Source organism: Oncorhynchus masou, unplaced genomic scaffold (assembly GCF_036934945.1).
Source record: "Oncorhynchus masou masou isolate Uvic2021 unplaced genomic scaffold, UVic_Omas_1.1 unplaced_scaffold_753, whole genome shotgun sequence".
In the NCBI taxonomy this organism is placed as follows: Eukaryota; Metazoa; Chordata; class Actinopteri; order Salmoniformes; family Salmonidae; genus Oncorhynchus; species Oncorhynchus masou.
In genome coordinates this window covers 164,998-175,231 of record NW_027013993.1, presented here as the reverse complement: position 1 = coordinate 175,231, position 10,234 = coordinate 164,998, and the positions used below count along the sequence as shown (strand labels likewise).

The 10,234-nt window shown below is 41.6% G+C and overlaps 1 protein-coding gene across 2 annotated transcripts in view; it reads right to left on the bottom strand.

Annotated features, from left to right (window-relative positions):
* Nucleotides 1-448: 448 nt before the first annotated feature.
* The window catches only part of LOC135537342 (nuclear receptor ROR-alpha A-like), a 26,666-nt gene continuing 16,880 nt past the window's right edge, over nucleotides 449-10,234 (bottom strand). For both annotated transcript variants that reach the window (XM_064963538.1, XM_064963539.1), the window contains exon 8: nucleotides 449-10,234. This exon is cut by the window's right edge and continues 1,327 nt beyond it. The gene's annotated coding sequence lies outside the window, so the exon portion shown is untranslated.

The window sequence follows — 10,234 nt, the reverse complement described above, 5'->3', positions numbered from 1 at the left end:
GGTGGAATTCTTTAGTCATTACCTTAAACATATAAATTCCCTTATCACCATTTGTTTTGTCTTGTTCCATACACACCTGGTTTTCATTCCCTAATCACACTGCATGTATTTAGTCCTCTGTTCCCCTCCACGTCTTTGTGTGAAATTGTATTTATGTTATGTGGGTATTGTTACGCGCCAGACTTTTTGTCTATTGTTCCGTGTTTGGTCACATTTATGTACTTTTGTGCTTTCGTTGGACCGGAATAAAAAATGTGGCTGCTACACTCTGTTCTCCTGCACCTGACTCCGCCTCCAGTACACACTCTTAACAATAGTATCTGTCTAACTAACTACATATCACTGTATAACAAATTATAAATAATATATAAAATAATAATATAATAACTTTTAAACTATATACACTATATATATATATATATTGAACAAAATAACGACAGGAAATGGATGATTGCTAGCTTCTCTCAAAGCTGCCATTTTAATTCTGGGACAACCACACATTACACACCCCGAGAACTGCTGTGTCAAATGCACTTTTAATAAAAGGTCACAATATTAAAAAGGTACAGGTTTGTTTTCTTAAGTGCAATATAACAATATTCATCATATTAGAATGAAAAGTAATTAAAAAAAACAACTTTACATGTATTATTTTTTCTTTTATAGTTTTGTATTTACAAAAAAAAAAAAAAGATTCCAAAAAGACTTACAATATATTATTCATGACTCAGACAAAGAAACAAGGTTGATGTTTGTGAAGACAACTGAAGAGGGTTTAAAAGATCTGGATTAAAAAAACAAAAAAAGTCTGTACGTCATTATCTTAAAGATCAGTAGCATAATATGTACCATCAAAACATAACCCTCCCCCCCTTCACTGTGCTGTAGCTGGTTCTTCAGTTTAAAAAAACAACTGATTTTTTAAAACATTTTTATTTAATTATTAACAAGGATTAGATTGTGTTCTATGTTCATTTCTCCATCAAACATGTGAAGACTCGTTATTGTAAAGGAACTAAAACACGCATGTAATCCATCTTAGAAAAAAAAACAACAACATTGAAATAGATTGTCTATCATTTTAATCGTACAGCCCTGGCTAGCAACACAGTCATTAAATAACTATGAACAGCCAGAGTGATCCGATTTGATGTCATAGCAGTGTTTTGAAGATAGCAATTGAGTATTCAGTCTGAATGGTTATACATTTTTTGTTGTTGCTGTATAGGACACTATGGCCTCCAGACTCAATAGCAGGACTGAGTTTAATGAACCGTTTTCAAAGCTCACATTCCACTAAATACAGTAGAGGCTGTAGAACAGGAAGCGCATCACTCAGAATGGAACAGCTCAATACTTATTGTCCTGATTTTTGTTTTGAGCAATGAGACTCATCTTGTGATGCTCTTTCTACGAGACCATAGAGTTCCTATATTCCTGACATGTCATTGTGATTGATATAAACCAGCCATGTTGGTCAGGTCTGATGAGTTATAGTCAGTCCAGTAACCAGCCATGTTGGTCAGGTCTGATGAGTTATAGACAGTCCAGTAACCAGCCATGTTGGTCAGGTCTGATGAGTTATAGACAGTCCAGTAACCAGCCATGTTGGTCAGGTCTGATGAGTTAGATAGACAGTCCAGTAACCAGCCATGTTGGTCAGGTCTGATGAGTTATAGACAGTCCAGTAACCAGCCATGTTGGTCAGGTCTGATGAGTTATAGACAGTCCAGTAACCAGCCATGTTGGTCAGGTCTGATGAGTTATAGACAGTCCAGTAACCAGCCATGTTGGTCAGGTCTGATGAGTTATAGACAGTCCAGTAACCAGCCATGTTGGTCAGGTCTGATGAGTTATAGACAGTAAAGTAACCAGCCATGTTGGTCAGGTCTGATGAGTTAGACAGTCAGTCCAGTAACCAGCCATGTTGGTCAGGTCTGATGAGTTATAGACAGTCCAGTAACCAGCCATGTTGGTCAGGTCTGATGAGTTATAGTCAGTCCAGTAACCAGCCATGTTGGTCAGGTCTGATGAGTTAGATAGTCAGTCCAGTAACCAGCCATGTTGGTCAGGTCTGATGAGTTATAGTCAGTCCAGTAACCAGCCATGTTGGTCAGGTCTGATGAGTTATAGACAGTCCAGTAACCAGCCATGTTGGTCAGGTCTGATGAGTTATAGACAGTCTAGTAACCAGCCATGTTGGTCAGGTCTGATGAGTTAGATAGTCAGTCCAGTAACCAGCCATGTTGGTCAGGTCTGATGAGTTATAGACAGTCCAGTAACCAGCCATGTTGGTCAGGTCTGATGAGTTATAGACAGTCCAGTAACCAGCCATGTTGGTCAGGTCTGATGAGTTATAGACAGTCCAGTAACCAGCCATGTTGGTCAGGTCTGATGAGTTAGATAGTCAGTCCAGTAACCAGCCATGTTGGTCAGGTCTGATGAGTTATAGACAGCCCAGTAACCAGCCATGTTGGTCAGGTCTGATGAGTTATAGACAGTCCAGTAACCAGCCATGTTGGTCAGGTCTGATGAGTTATAGTCAGTCCAGTAACCAGCCATGTTGGTCAGGTCTGATGAGTTATAGACAGTCAGTCCAGTAACCAGCCATGTTGGTCAGGTCTGATGAGTTATAGACAGTCCAGTAACCAGCCATGTTGGTCAGGTCTGATGAGTTATAGACAGTCCAGTTACCAGCCATGTTGGTCTGGTCTGATGAGTTAGATAGTCAGTCCAGTAACCAGCCATGTTGGTCAGGTCTGATGAGTTATAGTCAGTCCAGTTACCAGCCATGTTGGTCTGGTCTGATGAGTTAGATAGTCAGTCCAGTAACCAGCCATGTTGGTCAGGTCTGATGAGTTATAGACAGTCCAGTAACCAGCCATGTTGGTCAGGTCTGATGAGTTATAGACAGTCCAGTAACCAGCCATGTTGGTCAGGTCTGATGAGTTAGATAGTCAGTCCAGTAACCAGCCATGTTGGTCAGGTTTGATGAGTTATAGACAGTCCAGTAACCAGCCATGTTGGTCAGGTCTGATGAGTTATAGTCAGTCCAGTAACCAGCCATGTTGGTCAGGTCTGATGAGTTAGATAGACAGTTCAGTAACCAGCCATGTTGGTCAGCTCTGATGAGTTAGATAGACAGTCCAGTAACCAGCCATGTTGCTCAGGTCTGATGAGTTAGATAGACAGTCCAGTAACCAGCCATGTTGGTCAGGTCTGATGAGTTATAGTCAGTCCAGTAACCAGCCATGTTGGTCAGGTCTGATGAGTTATAGACAGTCCAGTAACCAGCCATGTTGGTCAGGTCTGATGAGTTAGATAGTCAGTCCAGTAACCAGCCATGTTGGTCAGGTCTGATGAGTTAGATAGACAGTCTAGTAACCAGCCATGTTGGTCAGGTCTGATGAGTTAGATAGACAGTCCAGTAACCAGCCATGTTGGTCAGGTCTGATGAGTTAGATAGACAGTCCAGTAACCAGCCATGTTGGTCAGGTCTGATGAGTTAGATAGACAGTCCAGTAACCAGCCATGTTGGTCAGGTCTGATGAGTTAGATAGACGGTCCAGTAACCAGCCATGTTGGTCAGGTCTGATGAGTTATAGACAGTCCAGTAACCAGCCATGTTGGTCAGGTCTGATGAGTTATAAACAGTCCAGTAACCAGCCATGTTGGTCTGGTCTGATGAGTTATAGACAGTCCAGTAACCAGCCATGTTGGTCGGGTCTGATGAGTTATAGTCAGTCCAGTAACCAGCCATGTTGGTCAGGTCTGATGAGTTATAGACAGTCTAGTAACCAGCCATGTTGGTCAGGTCTGATGAGTTATAGACACTCCAGTAACCAACCATGTTGGTCAGGTCTGATGAGTTATAGACAGTCCAGTAACCAGCCATGTTGGTCAGGTCTGATGAGTTATAGACAGTCCAGTAACCAGCCATGTTGGTCAGGTCTGATGAGTTAGATAGTCAGTCCAGTAATCAGCCATGTTGGTCAGGTCTGATGAGTTATAGACAGTCCAGTAACCAGCCATGTTGGTCAGGTCTGATGAGTTATAGACAGTCCAATAACCAGCCATGTTGGTCAGGTCTGATGAGTTAGTCAGTCCAGTAACCAGCCATGTTGGTCAGGTCTGAGGAGTTATAGACAGTCCAGTAACCAGCCATGTTGGTCAGGTCTGATGAGTTATAGACAGTCCAATAACCAGCCATGTTGGTCAGGTCTGATGAGTTAGTCAGTCCAGTAACCAGCCATGTTGGTCAGGTCTGATGAGTTATAGACAGTCCAGTAACCAGCCATGTTGGTCAGGTCTGATGAGTTATAGACAGTCCAGTAACCAGCCATGTTGGTCAGGTCTGATGAGTTAGATAGACAGTCCAGTAACCAGCCATGTTGGTCAGGTCTGATGAGTTAGATAGACAGTCCAGTAACCAGCCATGTTGGTCAGGTCTGATGTGTTAGATAGACAGTCCAGTAACCAGCCATGTTGGTCAGGTCTGATGAGTTAGATAGTCAGTCCAGTAACCAGCCATGTTGGTCAGGTCTGATGAGTTAGATAGACAGTCCAGTAACCAGCCATGTTGGTCAGGTCTGATGAGTTATATAGTCAGTCCAGTAACCAGCCATGTTGGTCAGGTCTGATGAGTTATAGACAGTCCAGTAACCAGCCATGTTGGTCAGGTCTGATGAGTTATAGACAGTCCAGTAACCAGCCATGTTGGTCAGGTCTGATGAGTTAGACAGTCAGTCCAATACTTCGGCTCCAACCAAATGACTTTCACAATCACGTCTTTACACAGGTTAAAATAAAAACAAAATTAATAAAAAATAATTTCAACAAACACGTTTTTAATTTAATGTATAAAACAGTTTCATCCTCTAACAACGTGACATTTACAAATAAAGTAAATAAAGTCCCCCCCACCCCAAGGCTGGCACACTGATACAGGTACCAGCTGGGAATAATAATCACTTAGTTTAAACATCTAGAACCCTTTGGTACACTATGGAACCAACAAGGTGGCTTAGTCTAGAACGGTCTAGAACCCAAGGGCTTGCTCACTGAAGGAACCGAGCATCACACGCCTGAAGAACAACTGAAACAATCCCACATTCTACTTATCTACCCAACTAAAAACCTAAATGGAAGCAAGTACCCGCAGCAATGTTCCAACATCTACACAGAGTCTATAGCAGTATGTCGCTCTCACTTGGTCCGTATAGACAGAGTCTATAGCAGTATGTCGCTCTCACTTGGTCCGTATAGACAGAGTCTATAGCAGTATGTCGCTCTCACTTGGTCCGTATAGACAGAGTCTATAGCAGTATGTCGCTCTCACTTGGTCCGTATAGACAGAGTCTATAGCAGTATGTCGCTCTCACTTGGTCTGTATAGACAGAGTCTATAGCAGTATGTCGCTCTCACTTGGTCTGTATATAAAGAGTCTATAGCAGTATGTCGCTCTCACTTGGTCTGTATAGACAGAGTCTATAGCAGTATGTCGCTCTCACTTGGTCTGTATAGACAGAGTCTATAGCAGTATGTCGCTCTCACTTGGTCTGTATAGACAGAGTTGACCACGGTATCCTTCACTAATAAAACCTCTCCAACTGACCACGGTATCCTTCACTAATAAACCTCTCCAACTGACCACGGTATCCTTCACTAATAAACCTCTCCAACTGACCACGGTATACCTTCACTAATAAAACCTCTCCAGCTGACCACGATATCCTTCACTAATAAACCTCTCTAGTTGATCACGGTATCCTTCACTAATAAAACCTCTCCAGCTGATCACGATATCCTTCACTAATAAACCTCTCCAGCTGATCACGATATCCTTCACTAATAAAACCTCTCTAGTTGATCACGGTATCCTTCACTAATAAACCTCTCTAGTTGATCACGGTATCCTTCACTAATAAAACCTCTCCAGTTGATCACGGTATTCTTCACTAATAAACCTTTCCAACTGACCACGGTATCCTTCACTAATAAACCTTTCAAACTGACCACGGTATCCTTCACTAATAAAACCTCTCTAGTTGACCACGGTATCCTTCACTAATAAAACCTCTCCAGTTGACCACGGTATCCTTCACTAATAAAACCTCTCCAACTGACAACGATATCCTTCACTAATAAAACCTCTCTAGTTGACCACGGTATCCTTCACTAATAAAACCTCTCCAGGTGACCACGGTATCCTTCACTAATAAAACCTCTCCAACTGACCACGATATCCTTCACTAATAAAACCTCGAGTTGACCACGGTATCCTTCACTAATAAAACCTCTCCAACTGACAACGATATCCTTCACTAATAAAACCTCTCTAGTTGACCACGGTATCCTTCACTAATAAAACCTCTCTAGTTGACCACGATATCCTACACTAATAAAACTCTCTAGTTGATCACGGTATCCTTCACTAATAAACCTCTCTAGTTGATCACGGTATCCTTCACTAATAAAACCTCTCCAGTTGATCACGGTATTCTTCACTAATAAACCTTTCCAACTGACCACGGTATCCTTCACTAATAAACCTTTCAAACTGACCACGGTATCCTTCACTAATAAAACCTCTCTAGTTGACCACGGTATCCTTCACTAATAAAACCTCTCCAGTTGACCACGGTATCCTTCACTAATAAAACCTCTCCAACTGACAACGATATCCTTCACTAATAAAACCTCTCTAGTTGACCACGGTATCCTTCACTAATAAAACCTCTCCAGTTGACCACGGTATCCTTCACTAATAAAACCTCTCCAACTGACCACGGTATCCTTCACTAATAAAACCTCTCTAGTTGACCACGATATCCTACACTAATAAAACTCTCTAGTTGATCACGGTATCCTTCACTAATAAAACCTGGGGTGTCTAAGACAACAATATTATGTAGCCACATAGATGTACACACACACACACACACACACACACACACACACACACACACACACACACACACACACACACACACACACACACACACACACACACACACACACACACACACAGTAGGTGTAAACACAATGATGGGAAATGTTTAAGAGGGGCCACTTTAACAAACCAACTGAAGAGAGGGGTGGATTCAATCCGTAGCGCTGAAGATCCTTGTGATATTGGCACTCTGACAAAACACAGGAACGTTGCCCTTAAATGTGAATCCTGGTATAGCGGGGATCTTCAGCGCTACAGATTCAATCTGAGCCCTAAAGCAACAAAAAATAGCTTTCTACTAAAACAACAACAATGTATTTTCTTCGTGTAAATCATGATTTATTTAAGATAGTATTGCTTATAGGGCCTCTAATAATGTAGTTCCTATTGTCCCTGAGTGTTCATCAACGCGTCATCATACCCAGTAGGAACCAGGTGGGTTAGATAGTGCAAAGCATTGCTTCTGATGACGTATAGCCTGGACTGTAGATTTCAATTACAAATAAAACGTTAGAAGTAAGAGGCTGAGAGTTTCTGCCATTTTACAAATAAGTGCGACAGAATATACTGATCGACTCAACTGACATTCCATTCCAGAACCAGAATGGATTATTTATTTAAAACTGACATTCCATTCCGGAACCAGAATGGATGATTTATTTAAAACTAACATACCATTCCGGAACCAGAATGGATGATTTATTTAAAACTGACATTCCATTCCAGAACCAGAATGGATGATTTATTTAAAACTGACATTCCATTCCAGAACCAGAATGGATGATTTATTTAAAACTGACATTCCAATCCTGGAACGAGAATGGATGATTTATTTAAAACAGACATTCCATCCCGGAACCAGAATGGATGATTCATTTAAAACTGACATACCATTCCGAGACCAGAATGGATGATTTATTTAAAACTGACATTCCATCCCTGAACCAGAAAGGATGATTTATTAAAAGCGATAGAAAAGAGGGGGCGATTCAGAAGTGAAAGAGCGTGAATCAGCCAGCGAGACACACAGCTCTCATCACTGTGTTGGACAGACCACATGATGAAAGCCTCTATATAACGGCACAGAGAACAGGATTTGACCACATTTCTGCCAGGAGATGTGAAGAAAAACAACAACAACAACAACAAAAACATGTCATCTGATGAACACTCCTCTATTTCTTCAGTAACCCGTCTCTGTCTCTTGCTGAGGCTATATCTCAACGACAAGACTTGATCGACTGCATCATATGATCTCTCTTCATTGATTGAAATAAACCCTCGCTAGGTGAGGAAGTGGGAAGGGCCACCATCTTCTCCCCCTCCAGACAAACTGGTAAGATTAAGACAATAGGAAACAAGCCAAAGGAAGGATGGAATTCGGTTTCTGACAGACACAACCATTATAATAGACATTACTTGGTGCTATACTTTCTGCGGTCAATAGATGGCGCTACTCGATAGCCATCAGATTGAACAGCTTTAAATCTATTTTCACAGCTCTGGCGTTAGTTATGGGTTCAGTCTGACCGTTGACAGTCTCTTTAATGGAGGGACCAACAGGTCCTCCCTCCCTCAGAATAAAAAGCCTTTTTTTAATCAGGTGCTGTTATTAAATCTCAGTTTCCATCTCAACGTCCCGTGTCTTAACTCACGGTGCTCTTAATAGAGGAGGGAAACAGCTTTTTTGAGACTTCAAAGTGTTTCCTTTGAAATGGTATCAAGAATCAACATATCCTTACTTCAGGACCTGAGCTACAGGCAGTTAGATTTGGGTACGTCATTTCAGGCAAAAAAAAACAGTTAAAAATAAATAAAAAACTGTCAGATCCTTAAGAAGTTTTAATAGAAGAAGAGAGAGATTTTGTTTTTGAGACGCTGGGAGTTGTGTGTTAGATCAGAGCCTTGCCCTTCGCTGGGCATAACACCTGGCACACGGCCTTAACAACACAGGTCAGAGAGAAACAACTGGGGATCTGGCACTATTCATGGCTTCAGTGGCGTGTTTCATGTTCAACACACGCACACACGTGTGTGTGTCTCCATGACAGATTGTGCTCCTCGCCCCAACAGAGGATTAAAAGGGCGTAAGCTGAGCTGAGCTCCATGACTCTGTGTTTCAGGGTGTCTCTCAGACCTGACATCTATCTACTGTGGTGTAAGCCCCTCTCAGTCGATACAAAGACCCACTAACTTCCTGTTTCACCACAGTACAGTGGCCAAGGTGGAACGGTGGGAGGGCATTGGTCACCATCACGGGAGGTAGACCAATCAAATCACAGGAAATGCTCACGATTCCAGAAGAGTAGATAAACATAGTGCTATAATTTTGACAATACGGAAGTGAAATGTTTTGATAGAAGATTGTCAGGGTGGAAATGGACTATTGCTTATTTAATGGATCATATCTCCAGTATTTCATTAACTCAGAGACAGGTGTGGACAATACACTATTCATTCATTAACTCAGAGACAGGTGTGGACAATACACAATTCATTCATTAACTCAGAGACAAGTGTGGACAATACACTATTCATTCATTAACTCAGAGACAGGTGTGGACAATACACGATTCATTCCTTAACTCAGAGACAGGTGTGGACAATACACTATTCATTCATTAACTCAGAGACAGGTGTGGACAATACACGATTCATTCATTAACTCAGAGACAGGTGTGGACAATACACAATTCATTCATTAACTCAGACACAGGTGTGGACAATACACGATTCATTCATTAACTCAGAGACAGGTGTGGACAATACACGATTCATTAATTAACTCAGACACAGGTGTGGACAATACACGATTCATTCATTAACTCAGAGACAGGTGTGGACAATACACGATTCATTCATAAACTCAGAGACAATTGTGGACAATACACGATTCATTCATAAACTCAGAGACTGGTGTGGACAATACACGATTCATTCATAAACTCAGAGACAGGTGTGGACAATACACGATTCATTCATAAACTCAGAGACAAGTGTCAGTAAAAGTGGCTCGTCAATTGGAACAAATGGGAGAGATACAAGCTACAACACGAATAGATTGTAAAACATCGATTAATTTCCCAATATAGTATGTACTTATTATGAGCATGGAAACACCCTGTAGGACATCGGAAAGAGGTGGAATGGGACACCTTGATCTGCGTCCCAAACGCCACCCTATTCCCTATATAAGGCACTACTTTTAACCAGATCCCCTTTTTTTTAAGTAGTGCACTGCGTAGGGAATAGGGTGCACTTTGTGACATAACCCTGTTATTG